This window comes from Dermacentor variabilis, chromosome 1 (assembly GCF_050947875.1).
Source record: "Dermacentor variabilis isolate Ectoservices chromosome 1, ASM5094787v1, whole genome shotgun sequence".
NCBI classification, from domain to species: Eukaryota; Metazoa; Arthropoda; class Arachnida; order Ixodida; family Ixodidae; genus Dermacentor; species Dermacentor variabilis.
The window spans coordinates 200,922,723-200,938,801 of NC_134568.1; the positions used below are offsets into that span (position 1 = coordinate 200,922,723).

The window sequence follows — 16,079 nt, forward strand, 5'->3', positions numbered from 1 at the left end:
ATGCATTTTACATTTTATACCACGCAAGAGTGATAGACTCTAACGGGCGATGTGTGTGCTGTGCCTATGTGCTCTCTCTCTCTCCTTTCCCCATCTTTCATCCCCCCATCCCGCTTCCATGTGTAGGGTAGCAAACCGGTTAAACTAAACTGGTTAACCTCCCTGACTTTCCTTCTCCACTTTTTCCTTCCTTCCTTCCTTCCTTCCTTCCATCATACATCGTCAGTCAATTTCTTTTTCTTGCTCTTCCCCTATTTACATGATTAAGTACGCGACAATGTTAACGTGCACTGCAAAATAACATCTAGAATATAAACGCTGGAGCTCCACGCCTTAGCTTACCGCGGATAGCTCTGTCGGCGAGGTACATCTGCATCGCCATTTGCACCAGTTTTCTACTTTATATATTACCTGGCGGCATGAATGCGGCCTGCCTCGTACAAGTGGCGACCTTTCTGAAAAGTAGACAGACGAAAATACGTTTTCCGGTACGTGAGGCCTTAAAACCCGCAGTTCGAAGTCACTGGAAGCGCCGCGATGGCTTTCGTCCCGTCATCTGCTTCCCATGCCAGTGCTCTGACTTCCGCCGTTCGCGGCGCTGTTCACCAACATGTCGACGGCCGCCCGGTGCCTATAACGAAGGACTTCGCAAGTCAAAGATGAATTCCTATCTGCCGTGTGAATTGTTATTATTAAATTATGGGGTTTTGCGTGCCAGAACCACTATCTGATTATGAGGTACACCGTAGTGGGGGACTCCGGAGATTTAGACCACCTGGGGTCTCTAACTTGCACCTAAATCTAAGTACAGGGGTGTTTTCGCATTTCGCTCCCATCGAAATGCGGCCGCCGTGGCCGGAATTCGATCCCGTGACCTCGTGCTTAGCAGCCCAACACCATAGCTACTAAGCAAGAGTGGCTGGTGCCCTGTGAATTGAAAGTGCCTGTACAATGGAGGGGGAGGAGGAAAGAGAAAAGTAGAAGGCAGGGAGGTTAACCAGAATAACATCCGGTTGGCTACCCTACACCGGGGGAATGGGAAAGGGGAAAACAAAGATAACAGGGAGAAAGAGGAGGGAAGGAAAGAAGGAAATTGCGGCAAATTCGCTGACGCGTGTGGTTTTACATAATTGCAATAATAGTCACAGATGGTCGCACAAACCCGTCGTACTTAAGAAACACAAAACCGCCTTCACCACTTTATGGGCCGACGGGCGATGGGGGCGGTGTTCCAGCAGCACCTGCACAGAAAGCGGCCGATTGTCCAGTTTTTGGAAAGCTTTGGCAAGTTCTTGTCTCTCTAGGGCATATCTTGGACAATGGCACAGCAGGTGGTCAATGTTTTCTTCGGTGCCACAGACCTCGCATGCTGCACTGTCAGTTACTCCAATTGATGTAGAGTACGCCTTTGTGAAGGCAACTTCTAACCAAAGGCGGCAGAGACGCGTAGCTTCACGTCGAGGAAGTCCGAGTGGAGGTCGGAGTTGCAGGGAGGGGTTTAGTCGATGCAGTCGTGTAAGTCGTAAGTTTAGCGAGTTCCACTCGGTCACTGTGAGACTGCGTGCCAGGTGTCGAGGGTGCCTTACAGCGTCAGTCCTCGAAAGCGGAATTGGAACGCTGTGCTCTTCTTGATGTGCTGTGCGAGCAGCGTTATCGGCGGAATCATTGCCACTGATTCCACAGTGGCCAGGTACCCATTGAAAAACGACCTCGTGGCCTTTTTGTTCGACATCATGGTAAAGATTCACGACTTCGTATGTCAATTGGTCATGACATCCGTGTCGGAGAACTGACTGCGTGCACTGTAATGCCGGTTTTGAATCACAGAACACAGCCCATTTTCTGGGTCTTTCAGAATCAATGAATTCCAGTGCTCGACGCAGGGCCGTTAGTTCTGCCGCCGTTGAGGTCGTGACATGCGATGTCTTGAACCGCAGTGTCATTCCTCGCGTTGGTATAACCACAGCACCACCAGAACTGCACGACGTAGTCGATCCATCGGTATAGATGTGCACGTGGTTGCTGTACTTTTCATGCAGAAGAAGTAAGCTCAGCTGTTTTAGAGCAGGGGCCGGTAGATCTGTCTTCTTCTGTAGCCCTGGAATCATTGTATGTACTTGTGGACGGCTCAAACACCACGGAGGAAACGCTGGTACGGCCGCAGGTGCGTACCCTGAAGTAAACGACGCACGATGTGCACTGACAATACCACTAAATGTCGAGCAGGGCCTTGCAGCAGTGAGGCTCACCAAGTGGTGGGAAGGGGTCCTAGCATAATGCCTGAGATGCATATGCATTGTCTCAACGGTAATGTGCGTCGTGATTGGGTAATCCTGCGCAAGGGCAATGGTTTCAGCCGTTGATGCACTGCGTGGTAAGCCAAGACATATCTTAAGGGCTTGGGCTTGAATACTCTGAATCGTACGCAGGTTAGTCTTGCAGGTGTTAGATATTGCAGGCAGGCTGTATCGCAGGAATCCAACGAACAACGCCATGTACAACTGTAACATAGCCTGTATAGATACTCCCCAACTTTTTCCTGCAAGGAACCTGAACAGGTGACAGATAGCAGTCAGCCGCTTTTTCACGTAACTGACGTGCGGAGTCCAAGACAGGTCTCTGTCAATTACGACTCCCAAGAACCTGTGACTTCTGCTGTATGGTATAAGTTGTCCGTTAAAGGGAAGCTGAAAGGTTTTCGAGAAAAAATGAGTGAGCATCTGTACATAATGGTTTTCAACCCTCCGAATTCGAATATCGTATCGAAATTGAGCGAAAGAAAGCGCAAATATATTTTATTTCGACGAAAACTGCAGCAGCGAACACGCCCAGCTCGCGCGTCTCGTTTCCGCCAGTGATTGGTCGGGCGCCTCGTGACGTCAACTCTAGTGACCGACCGCTGCCGCTACACATGAAGCGCGGTGCCAGGTAGTTTGGTGCTGTAATGGAAAATTAAGAGGTAATGGAAAATTTAGAGAGACTGCGTTTTTCTGAGGAGTTCGGCGTTACTCCCTACATGTAGGAGACGATTGCGAAGAGCCGGCCCCTCGAAGAAGCAAACGATGCTCCTGCGAGCAGTGCTTTCGACGCGAACGAAAGCGAAGTCTTGGGATCTCCTCGTGTTGGAAATGCTCTTTGGTGAGTATGTTTTTCGCAAAGCGATCTAGTGGTCTCGCCGATCTTTCGCTGATCTAGTGAGCTCGTTTCCGGTCAAACAACTGTAGTGTGGTGTTCCTGCATGCCTCCTCGTGGAACGTAAGCGGGGATGCGATCGTCGGCATTTGTGCGCTGTCCAAAGCTGTCGGCAATCTACAAAGACGGTTTAAACGCGTGAAAAGCTTCCCGGTTCATGCAGTACGTGTAGTTACCTTCATCTGTGCGCCATCCGCACACTGCTCGTAACCGAAGTCGTAAAGGCGGCGAATTCCGTCGGCTACGTAAGACGGTCGGTTTCTCGCTGTGCGCGAGAGAAGGGGGGAGCGTAGCGTCCTGGCGTGCGCCGGCTTTCCAGCACATGCAAATTGGCCTTGACAAAAGCTGAAAGCTGGCCTTGACAGCGGTGACAGGCTCCTTGTGTACGCGAACACTGACGGCACTGCGCCGGGCCTTAGACGAGCCGACTTGACTGGCAAACCCAACGCACGTTTTAATGATGAATTCTCGTGATAATCGTCGTCACGGAAGTGGTTGGAGCACAGCACTGTTGTTCTTGAGGGCTTGAAACTCTTTCGCTTCACAGCAGCCTCCCACTTCGTTAAAAGCTTCTTGTCTTGTGGGAAGCAATAGAAGACAACATCGTCGCGGCCGCTGGTGCTCGTGCAGCCGTAGGCTGCACAGAAAGCCAGCATGATCGGCCCACCACTTCAGTTGATGCTGCGCACGTTGACTACCACTCTACATACACGCAGACGCACCAACAAAGGAATGCAGGGTCGATCGAAGCAGATTACGATGGCACGCACGCAGAAACAAGCACGGTCAGGCACGGTCGCGCAGGCTGCGAAGGAACAAAACACTAGAGTTGACGTCACAACACCGCGGTTTCCGGTCTCCGCTCGCATCGTCAGCGTCAGCAGCAGCGCGCGGCATTCGACGGGGGGCGGAGCTACAGCGCACTTTTAACCGACGATTACGTCGCTCCTAATTGAAAAAAACCCCAAATTTTACCTACATGGTTTATAAGGTTCCCGCATCCGTATATGAGCGTCTTATTGAATTGGACAGACTCTTTAGCTTTCCTTTAATAGATACGCCGTAACCAGCATTGGCTTCCTCGTGAATGCCACCATTGCGCACTTTCCGCATGAAATTTCAAGTCCTTGTTCACGAAGGTAGCAAGATGTCATTGTGACTGCCTTCTGAAGCCGAGCGCGAAGCTGAAGTCGTGTCACACCTGATGCCCAAATGCAGATGTCGTCCGCATAGATGGAAACTTGTACGGTGCTTGGCAGGTTGTAAACTAATCCACTGAGTGTGAGATTGAAAAGAGTCGGGCTAAGCACTCCGCCTTGAGGGACTCCTCGGCTACCGTAATGCTCGGATGTCGGGCCATTTTCTGTGTGCACGTAGAATGGTCTCCTCTGTAAGTAGTTGCACACCCACTTATACATCTTACCACCAAGTCCGACGGCTTCTAACGTGCTAAGGATGGCTTCATGGGTGACATTATCATAAGCTCCTTTAACGTCTAGAAACAAAGCAGCAGATAGTCGCTTACAGGCCTTTTGGTGTTGCACAAATGTTATCAAGTCAACAACGCTGTCTGTTGACGAATGGCCCCGTCTGAATCCGGCCATAGCATGTGGTTGAAAACGTTGGTTGCGCTTTTTAGACAATCACAAGGAAGGGAGACCTTGTGATTGTCTAAAAAGCGCAACCAACGTTTCCAATTACAATGAACCAACTAGCCCAACAACGCATTCTGCTAAACTTCATAGCATGTGGATAGATTTCATAGTACTCTAAGTACCATTCCAGGCGTGTTAAAATCATTCTTTCCATGGTTTTTCCGACACAGCTGGCAAGTGCGATCGGACGGTATGAGGAAATGTCCAAAGGCGACTTGCCAGCTTTGAGAAGTGGAATAAGGCGAGTTGACTTCCACTCTTGCGGAACCGTACCCGTCTGCCAGGAGTCGTTGTACAAGAGCAAGAGTGCCTTCCGAGCTTGGTCTCCTAGGTTACACAGGGCACGGTATGTAATACCGTCAGGTCCTGCCGCTGAAGAACGCCTGCACAAAGCCAGCGCAGCTTCTAGTTCTTCCATAGAAAAAGGTCATTCCATGCGGGGATCGCGTGAGAACAGTGGGTGGTCGAGTGTTCCCGTACCCGTTCCATCGGAATTTGCCTCGCCAGCAATCTTTCTGCAGAAAGATTCAGCGACGTCAATATCTCTACACTGTAGATAAAGTTCCAGAGATTTAAACGGGTGGCGCTGACCAAAGGTTGTGCGAAGGCCACGAAGAGTCCTCCACATAAGCGACAATGGTTTTCGCGGATCCAGGGACTCGAAAAAGGATGTCCATTGTCGCGAAGCCAGCTTGTTCATGTGACGCTGTATTTTATTTTGTGTACGTCTAGCCATCTGAAATCATGAATGGATTTCGTGCGTCTATATTTTCGCTCCGCACGACGGCGAATTGCTCGAAGTTTTCCTAGTTCGATGTCGAAATCGGTGCGGCAAGAACTCCTCGAAAGCAAATGCGTGGTTGTTTGTACGGCATCCTTTATCGCGCCCTGTAGGTTATAAGAGGTGCCGTCACGACAACAGTCTTCCATTATTATTTTGTATTTGGGCCAGTCGGTGCACTGGACGGTTCTGGAGAACTTGGAGCTAGTCAAACCTTCGATATTCAAATAGGTTGGGATGTGGTCGCTACCCCGTGTTTCTAAATCGAAAAACCAGTGCACTCTTCTCGAAAGCGACCGTGAAACGAAGGTTAAGTCCAAGCAGCTGCTATTAGCTGATCCACGCAGATAAGTAGGGCTTCCATCATTTGACAAGCAAAATTCGTGTTCAGCGGCAAAGGACACCAATGTTCTGCCTCTAGAGTTAACTTTCGAGCTTCCCCATAGGTAATGGTGGGCGTTAAAGTCACCAGTAAGCACCCACGGCTGTGGAGTCGACGTCAAAATTCCCCGTAGGCGCTCACAATCTAGACGGCTTGCTGGAGATAAATAGGCTCTAAGAATTGTAAACGTGAGCTTTTTCTTCTTCACTGTTAAGCAAACGTATTGATTTGCTTCGTCAGGAGGCACTCGGTGATGTACATAAGTCAAGTCACGGCGTATAAACACAACAACCTTGCTGCACTCTCCGTGGGTAGAGAACATAAAGCACTCATACCCGGGCAGTCTGATGGGAGCTGACAGGTTGGGCTCGCAAATCACGATAATGGGCAACTGGTGCGTGAAGACAAACTGTCTAAAGTCGGACATGCGTGACTTAAGCCCTCTGGCGTTCCACTGAAAGACAGATGCATTCTTGACTCCCTTTTGAAACGACGGCATCTCTCGGGCCGTGGTTTTACCCTAGAGCCGCAAGCACCGGACTCAAGGTGTCCAGCACCTGCAAAGCGCTCTGTGCCGACGGGGTTTTCATGCTGCTCAGTAGAATGCGCATGGCGTCCATAAGTGACTTCAGCATCACTATGACTTGGCGATCCTCAGTTGTCGTCCCATCCGCGGTTCGTGAGGTCATTGAGGGCGGCGCAATTTGATGTGACTCTGAGGCAGGTTGTGCTCATGGAAGTGTAGGCCACTCTTCAGGAGGTGAGAGTGTTACCCCACTCTTCGTTTTCGCAGTGTCTGTTTTTGCGGAAGTCGGCGTTGATACGGTAGCCGCTTTGCCGGAAGATGGTGTATATCTTTCAGTAGACGTAACTCTTCGTGCTGCTCTTCGGTGCCGATGTCGTCGTCGCCTGAGAGTAGCGGCAGCCTCTTTGTGTGTTGAATGGTCCCGTACCATACGTTTGAGTACTGCTCGCTCGTTCCTCACCCGCGGGCAATCATTGGATGAGGCCTCATGAGTACCATGGCAGTTAGGGCACTTTAACACAGTTGCGCGGCAGGCATCTGCTGAATGAGATTCGGCGCACCATGGGCACACGAGGTTATTCCTACAGACACCTTTTACGTGTCCCATCTTGCAGCATTTGTAGCATTGCAAGGGCTTCGGTACGTATGGGCGGACTGGATGGCGGACGTGGCCAACTTGACGTGTGAGGGAAGGCTGTCTCCATCAAACCACAGCTTCAGGCAACGGGTGTTGCCAAGTCTCGTGATGTGCGTGATAAGAGTGCCTTCTGTAGTTGGCTTTATTAATATTGGTAAGTCGTCGGTTGGTATAGAAATATCGACATCATAAATGACGCCGATAGTCCCATTGCAGCCAGTAGGTATCATGGATCGCACTTGTACTTTGTCGATCTCCGTTACGTGCCGCAGGCTTTGCAGTGCACTACGGTGTAGAACATCTACTGCAAGGACATTCTTCCGTGCGTTTATTCTCACGTCCTTTATCTCATTTGGCGCGATTCCCTCAAGAAACGCAGAAAGGACTTGCCTGTTTAGGAGTCGCAGATTTGACACTGGGTCCACAGGCATGAAGAGCATAGTGTGCGGCCAGCGCTGTGGTGTTGTCTTCACGGTGGAGACACTTGACGACGATGACCTCCGTAGCAGTCTTCTTTTTGTGGTTCGACTCATGACAAGCGTGAAATCGTCGTCCGACGAGTCGACGCTGCCCGAGTACAACTCGGTTGCCTCACTGTCCGTGTCACTTGACGCATTTCCACGTTTCCTGGACGCGACCCCACGTGATGGCTTGGGTCCAGGAAGGTCTTCGAGGGCTTCGTCGTCCATTGCCACAACACGGGAGCGGCAGCTCCCAGAGTTTGGAAAGAAACAAAGCGAGACAAAGGTACAAGCGTTCTATGATAGAAACACTTCGTCGTCGTCTTACAACGAATACCTTTACAACGAATTCGCCTGTACAAAGAAGGAGTATATAGGTTCTACAGGGCTGATTTACTGCTTTACGCACGTAGCGGTGGCGCCACTTCCCTTTGTAGCCGCCATAACGTGGTGGTGCTAGAGAGCCTTCATGTGCGTAGGCGGTGCACATAAGAAGCGTCATCGTATAGGAGGGTCTGAACGCCGAAGTGGCTTGGATAGGCCCCCTTCCATGCCGCCCCTACCTCCCCCATACTACATTTAACGACGTATTGATCTTCTCGGAACCTACGACTGACGGCATCGTGGCGGCCATCATGGATGGTATGGAGGAGAAGGTCGACGAAGGCAGCGGTGGTAAAGAGGCTGCAGAATAACCAAGAGTTTTGACGAAGCTGGGCACCTTGCCTCACCTCCAAGTTTCGCCGCTAGGCTTGCATACCGCAAACTTCGATGCCATAGCGTCAGGCTACAGTCGCACGTTCCGTCGAACTAAGTGCACAGAAGAAAATAAGCGAATTATTTCACTGCTTGAATTTATGTTAAATAAGGGTTTTATTTTGACAAGCGTGCCTAGCCTGCTCCATGTCAAGTGGTAGGATGCGCGATTTTTACAGTGAAGGGACCTGTATATCGAAGGATATTGGAAATCCCACGCACTTCGCTATAAAGGCGTTTGACTGTATACGTATATGTCTTGTAGCACGATTTTGGGGCCCGGTGTTTTGACGTCAGTGTGCACATCCGTAGTCGACAGCGGTTAGATTATCTCCAAGAGCACGACGAAGGTAAAGAAGCTTCGCTTTAAATTCTGCATCTGCAGAACCGCTGATTCTGGACGAAAAAATTTAGTGTCCTTCCACTCTGTAAAGGAGTGTAACCACTGAAGCTGTATTGGGATGACTATATGGACAACTATGTTGATTTATACGGTTACTGTTATGTTTATTGAATAAAGACGCCTACACGTAACTTTGTGGTTGATATCGTCTTTATTTTGTCTCATTTTGTCTTTTATATCGTCTTTATTTGCTCAGCGGTGGTGGCGACGACAACAGTCAGCTCGTGACTAACCCCTATCGACTGACTTTGCAGGTAGGTGTGCACTGTATCTACACCTCACTAAGATTCTCGTTGTCCGCCACTGCCACCGCCGCTGCTGCAATAGCTGCCTGTTGGTGATCATTGTAGCTTCCTTTCAACGACCACTGTTACTGTGAGCCTTTGATTTTTGCTCTGTTTTATAGGTCCCAGTCCGATGCCTGCCCAGTTTGTTTTGAGCCACTCCTAGATAGTGGCACATATCCAACCTGCTCAGAATGCAAATACTGCTATCACCTGGGAGCATGCTCGGGTGTGAGCAAGACGACCTTCAAAAAAGACGATGCCGCAAAGAAACCATGGAAGTGCCAGACATGCCTTGTTTTGGCGGCCCGAAGGGCACGTGGTGAAAAGAGCCACACCGGTGAGCATAAATTGGCCTACGAGAAAATACCTATTGAAATTAATAAGAAGCTGGCCCAAACACCCGACATACAAAGCAAGGTAGATTCACTAATGGTATTAAAGAATACAGTGGACAAATTGGAGCTGTCTGTTCAGCATTTGTCTGATCAATATGATTCGGTGCTTGCTGAAATGCAAAAGCAATCAACTGAAATAGCCGCCCTTAAAAAAAGCAGATTCCGTCGGGACATCTAACACTAGCATGAACGTTCTTGAGTTGCAAAAGCAAGTCAATGCCCTAGAGCAATACAGCAGGCGACAAAATATTGAAATCCATGGCTTACCTGTCACCCAGAATCAAAATTTGCCCGGGAAGCTGAATAATTTAGCAACTAAGCTTACCCTTCCTGGATTGACTAGCTCCGAAGTCGAAGGCGTGCATAGACTGCCGCCAAAAGCTGGCAAAGTTCTGTCGTGCTCGTCCGTTTCGCATCACGTGTCACACGTGATCAATGGATAGCTAAGAAAGCCGAATTAGAAAGCGCTAATTCTGGCGTGTATTTCCTTGACAATTTGACGCCACAGAACAAGAAACTTCTCTGGCTAATGAAAGCAAAAGCTGAGAAGCATCATTATCAGTTCGCGTGGTACAAAAATGGCAAGTTTTTTTTGTGCGCAAGGTGCCTGGTGATTGAGCACTGCGCATCAAAGTGGCCTTGATAAGATTCGCTGAATGGCTTCTTTTCTTTTATCCTTTGCATTATTTCAATCGTTAGTGTTACTGCTATGGCTATCTTACATGAAGCCATATATCATGATGCTGAATCTTTTAAATCTCATGTGCAGTGCCCCTCTTTTAAGAAGCAGGACAGAATGTCGATTTTCCACTTAAACATACGCAGTCTAAGAAATAAACAACCTGATGTGCTGCTTGATTCATTAGATGATACGTTTCACTTTTTTTTTTTGCCTTCCCTGTGACCAGGTACTCATGTGCGTTCAATGTAGTATTTTTCGAAGGATACAAACATGAAGGTGTGTATAGACCGAATCGCAGGGGTGGTGGAGTGTCACTATATATCAAAGAAGATATCTTATATGAGGTGGTTCCTGAATTTTGTTGTGTTTGCGCACATTATGAATCTGTTGCTGTTCATTGTGTAACATCTCTGATTGCCTCAGTGTATCGCCCCCCATCAGGGGATACTCAAGAATTTTCTGAATTTATAACTACGGTTTTTGAATATGCGTCCTTAAGAAATTTGCGTATTGTCCTTGTTGGTGATTTTAATATTGATCTGCTATTACTTAACCCAAATATTAGACAAATTTTAGATGTCGTTGAGTCATTCTCCTGCACAAACTTAAAAGGATTACCTACCAGAATAACAACTGTAAGTGAAACTCTACTAGACCTATGCATAACTAACCATGATAGAAATTACTTTAATGCTGGTGTGCTAACAGCTGATCTGAGCGATCATTTATCATTGTTTGTTTTTTCCCTACGACAAGGAAAGAAAAAAATGATAACGATGCTCCTGTAGCATATCGCTCCTTCAATACGAATGCCTTGTCGACATTTCATGTTAGTATTGAAAGTATCGACTGAAGTGATGTGTACAGTGACCAAAACCCTAACGTATCGTATGATCTGTTCCTACAACATGTAAAGAACTGCTATGATGCTGCCTTCGTACTGCAATACTAAAGAAGGCACAGCAAGTCCAGGAAACCATGGATTAACAGAGATCTTTACAATAGAATTAGAGAACGAGATAAACTACATCATAACTTCATTAGACTAAGACACACATCTCTATTACATGAATACAAAAAAGTTCGCAACAAATTAAACTCAGATTTGAAGAGAGCTCGTATTCAATATTATCAGGCAAGGTTTGCTGGGGTCTGCTGTAATCCCAGGAAAGCTTGGAACTCGTCACGTTAGCTCATAGGGGAAAATAAAGGCTAGCCTTCCTACGACACTAACCATTGACGGCGTTGAGTTCACTGAAGTCGGCCTAGCGAACAAATTCAATAACCATTTCCTAACTTCTGGTGCAGCAGGTCAAGAAGAAGTCCCTCCGAGCGGCCGCTGCTTCTTCGGTGAGATATTGTTTTCTGTTTTCTTCAGGAATTAGTGCTGTGTCGAGACTTCGCTGTTGTCCAGAGAGAACGGACATCCCGTGGGATACCTGTGTGCTGGAGATCGCGCACAGTATCGCGTGGTTTTGCTGCGCTCCGCAGCCCATCTACGCCTGCCACGGCGGTGGGTGGCAAAGAACACCGGCACGAGCCATATGTCCGACAGCGCATTCCTAGGCGCATGAGTGCCGCAGAATCGGCGCCGCACTCGGAAGTGCCACACCACGCGCCTAATGTTATCAAGCCGGCGACGCTAGTTTTCAACACTGCCCTACCTTCCAGTGCACCTTCAGTGAATATGGCTGAGACAAGCGAAAGTGAAGCCAAGAAACCACGGGTTGACGACGACAAGACATCTACCTATGAGCTAAGTGAAGATGAAGACATCGACTGCGATGACACGCCGTTCTCCTTGGTATCGTATAAAAAGAAGCGGCCTGAGGGAATTCCAGTTGTTTTTCGACCCTCACAGGAAGGGCGCAATTTCTGGCAAGTGAATCCAAACCGCGCTGCGTCGGAAATTGTCTCCGCGGCAAAGGAAAAAGTACAGTCATTCCGCGTGAACAGAGATGGAAGTTTCGCTGTCAACGTTACTTCAGTCTCATCTGCGAGACATCTTCTGTCGATGAGCGAAGTGGCTGGTTTGGGAGTCAAACCATTCATTCCGGCATCTTATACCAAGAATGTCGGCAAGATACGCCATGTGCCAGTTGAGTATACAGAAGAACAACTGGTTGACTTCCTGAAGGACTTTGGCGTGACATCTGCCCGTCGTCAGGCACGCTACAATCGCCAAGAAGATGGAGCGGTAGAATCACGCCCTCTGAGATCTGTCATTCTCCATTTCAGAGAAGATAAACCAATGCTGCAACGAGTGCATCTAGGTTTCACGAGTCATCCCGTAGAAGAATATCACGGCCCTGCTCTGAGATGCTACAACTGCCAGAGATTTGGACATCTATCGAAGAACTGCCGCAGTCCACGTCGCTGCAAGATATGCTCAGAAGACCACGACCATTCAGAGTGCAAGTCTGTGTGTCAGCCAAAGTGTGCCAACTGTGGCGGAAACCATACAGCTTCCTTCTCCGGGTGCCCTCAGAGCAGAGCTGCCTCAAGGTTGCGCAGACATGAGTCGAAATACGGAAGGCTGCCTCCTCGTAATGCGCCCCCACCCAACCTTGATGCTGTAAGATGCGCGCCTCCAACTGCCAACAAAGAGAAAGAGCAAGTGGTCAATATGAACTATTCTGCAGCTCTAAAGCACTCAGGTCGACAACATTCTGGCAGCGAGCGACACGATCCACCTCCAGAGAACACTACTCATCTTGCCCAGGCTTCGAGTGAACTTAGCCGACCTTCTAAACAACGCCCTGTACCATTGACACAGCAGCCTCACCTAACATCTGAGCGACTACCTCAACATTCGCCTCAACCACATCTGTCATCCCAGCGACCATCTCAGTCAGCTCTTCAGCGACCTGCTTCGAGCACACATGGAGCTTCAGCGTCGTTTGGTGATTACGCGTCTTTACCCGTGGCACAGATGATCCTGCCCGTGCTATTCACAGCTCTGCGTGCAATTCTCAGTGCCATTCCACACGCAAACAACCTTCCAGAGGTAAAAGCACTGCTTTCTATGGAATCGTTGGTGCTTCCACAACCACCAACAGCTCCACTGCAGGCTTACAATGAATGATCGTTATAACAATGTTTTCATATTTCAGTGGAATGCTAATAGCCTTCGAAATAAGTCAGCTGATTTTCGCAAACTACTAGCTCAACATAACTTTCCTGTTTTATGCATACAGGAAGCACGCGTACGAGATGACGTCTTTCGAACTATGTTATATATAAATCATCGCGCATTGCTGGAAGTAGTAGAGCGATGTTATGCGTGAGAAAAGACCTGCCGTCCTATTTAATACAGTCGAGCGATTCACACATACCGGAGTTCGTAGCATGCAATACATCTTTTAGAAATGCAAGCGTCACAGTGATCAGTATTTATCTACAATGTTCTAGCAAAATATCAGTAGACAGCTTGGTGAATGTGTTTGGTATCGCAAACTCACATGTGCTGGTTTGTGGGGACTTCAACGCACATAACGTCATCTGGGGCAGTGAATATAATGATTCCCGTGGAAGCATTATAGAGTCTGCCGCAGAAAAAAGTAATCTGATTGTGTTAAATGACAGCTCTCCAACGTTCTTGCGGGGGTTTCGTTACTCAAGCTGTATAGATGTTACTCTCTGCTCCCAAGATCTTCTTGATGGTGTTGAATGGTCAACGGACATAGAAACGCCCGGTAGTGATCATTTTCCGATCCTGGTCAAACATCGCCTCATACGGAGTGAAGGGACAAGCCGCTACTCAAAGTATACTAATTGGCAAAGTTTTCGGCACCATTTAAGTAATTCATTGGGTGAAAATCCGAACTTTCAAAGTTTTGCAAATACATTGTGTGAGTCCTACAAGAACTGCACAAAGCAAGTCATTGTTTCAAATGAATACGCTGCAGTCGACGGCGAATATGAATGCCTAAGAGCAATTAGAAGGCGCGCAGAACGGGCTTACCGCCGCAGTGGAAAGCTGGACAACTACAAAATGGCACAGAAAGTTCAGTCAACTTCGCGCAGACGCTTACAAAAATTAGGTACAAGAAAATGGCGAGAATACTGCGCGTAGTTGTCTCCGTTTACTCCAGTTCCCAGAATATGGTCCGTTGTCCGATCTTTTAGTGGTCCAGTTACCCAGAGCCATCCCTTTCGAGCCCTTGCCGTAGCTCGAAGTACTCCGGAAACATCTGTTGCTGACGAATTTTGTCAACTTATATCCAGACCAGGAATTCCGTTTACTTGCCTACAATTTGCAAGTTCGACAACACTAGCAGAACAGAAGCTTCGTGCGTGCTTTATGTCACAACATCCACAACTTGATTGTGAGTTTAGTTTAAATGAATTGAAAAGTGCTCTTTCGTCATGCCGTACAAGGACAACCGCAGGCCCAGATGGTGTTACGTATGTGATGTTAAAGAACCTAGGTCCAGTAGGAATAATGACTCTTTTGGAGATATTTAATGATATCTGGATAAGAGAGACTCTACCGGATTCATGGAAATTAGCTCGGGTAATTCCAGTGCTAAAACCAGGAAAGACTCCACTTTGTCTTGACTCCTACCGACCCGTCAGTCTCACAAGCTGTTTTTCCAAACTAATGGAGAAGATGATAGCCAGTCGACAGCAATGGTGGTGTGAACACACACATGTGTTTTCCGACCACATGACCGGTTTTCGACAAAATCGTTGTACAATGGATGCAGTATTAGATATTGCCACATACGTCGAACATGAACGAAGCTGCGGAAATGTGACAGTAGCAGTATTCTTAGACATTCAAAGAGCATTCGACACTGTAAGTCACATACACGTCCTTGCTGGCATGTTAGAGCTTGGCCTACACGGTCGAACGCTGCGATGGGTGTCAAACTTCTTGAAAGATAGAAAAATATTTATGGAAACAATAGAAGGAGAAAGTAATTATCACAGCATCACGCAGGGCGTTCCGCAGGGCAGTGTTCTCAGTCCGTTTTTATTCAATTGTGTCATGGCAGCCTTGCCACAAAAGCTCCCGTCTGGTCTACGGTATTCTCTGTACGCAGATGACATCTGCATATGGGCCTCTGGATCTCACATACAAGACATGGGCCTCTGGTTCTAATAGACAAGACATTCAAACAACGCTGCAAGAGGGCCTTGATAGTATCGACACCTTTTTAAAAGAAAGAGGCATGAGTCTTTCATACGCAAAGACAGCCGTACTTCCTTTCACTAGACGACAGTTGATTAATTTCCAACTTAGGCTTAACGGGCAAGCTTTGATGTTTGTGAAAGAGCATAAATTTCTTGGAGTTATTCTTGACCGCCAACTTACATGGGCTTCACACATCCGCGCAATTGAAAAACAGACCAATGCAGTATTAAACGTACTTCGGCGACTCGCAGGCACAACGTGGGGGGGATCAGTCTCTTCGCTACTACAAATTCATAACGCACTCATAAAACAAAAAATTGCTTACTCGGCACCTATTCTCCATGGTTTATCGCAAACTTCTGAGGAACGTCTTCAACGTTTACTAGCAAGGGGGCTGCGAGTGTGTCTTGGGGTTCCGCAGGCTACCTCGAGTTCTTTAGTAATTGCTGAAGCTCGTCACCCCCCATTTCCAGTCATACGAACGGTTGAAACATGCCGACATATTTATCGCATCTTAACCCAACACGAGAAACATCCATTAAATCTCGCGCTCACCGAAAGAAACAAAAGCAAAATTCACGATGTTGTTCGAGAACATAAAGCATTATTACCAAGATTTGAATTATGCAAAGTGGATGTTAGTTACCCTCCCTGGATGTTAACATACCCTAAAATAGAGTTATCGGTTGACGGGATTATATCTAAGAGAGACATGTTCATAGTAGCCGCACAGCAACTGGCACTCTACCAAATTTACTCATTATATCCCCAGTACATCCACG

At 47.8% G+C, this 16,079-nt stretch overlaps 1 long non-coding RNA gene across 1 annotated transcript; it reads left to right on the plus strand.

The window, feature by feature from the left end:
• The first annotated feature begins 3,036 nt into the window (after positions 1-3,036).
• On the plus strand, positions 3,037-9,432 carry LOC142572700 (uncharacterized). The gene is made up of 3 exons (XR_012826127.1): positions 3,037-3,138; positions 8,990-9,047; positions 9,200-9,432. It is a non-coding gene; the product is annotated as an uncharacterized LOC142572700 (long non-coding RNA).
• Positions 9,433-16,079: the final 6,647 nt, after the last annotated feature.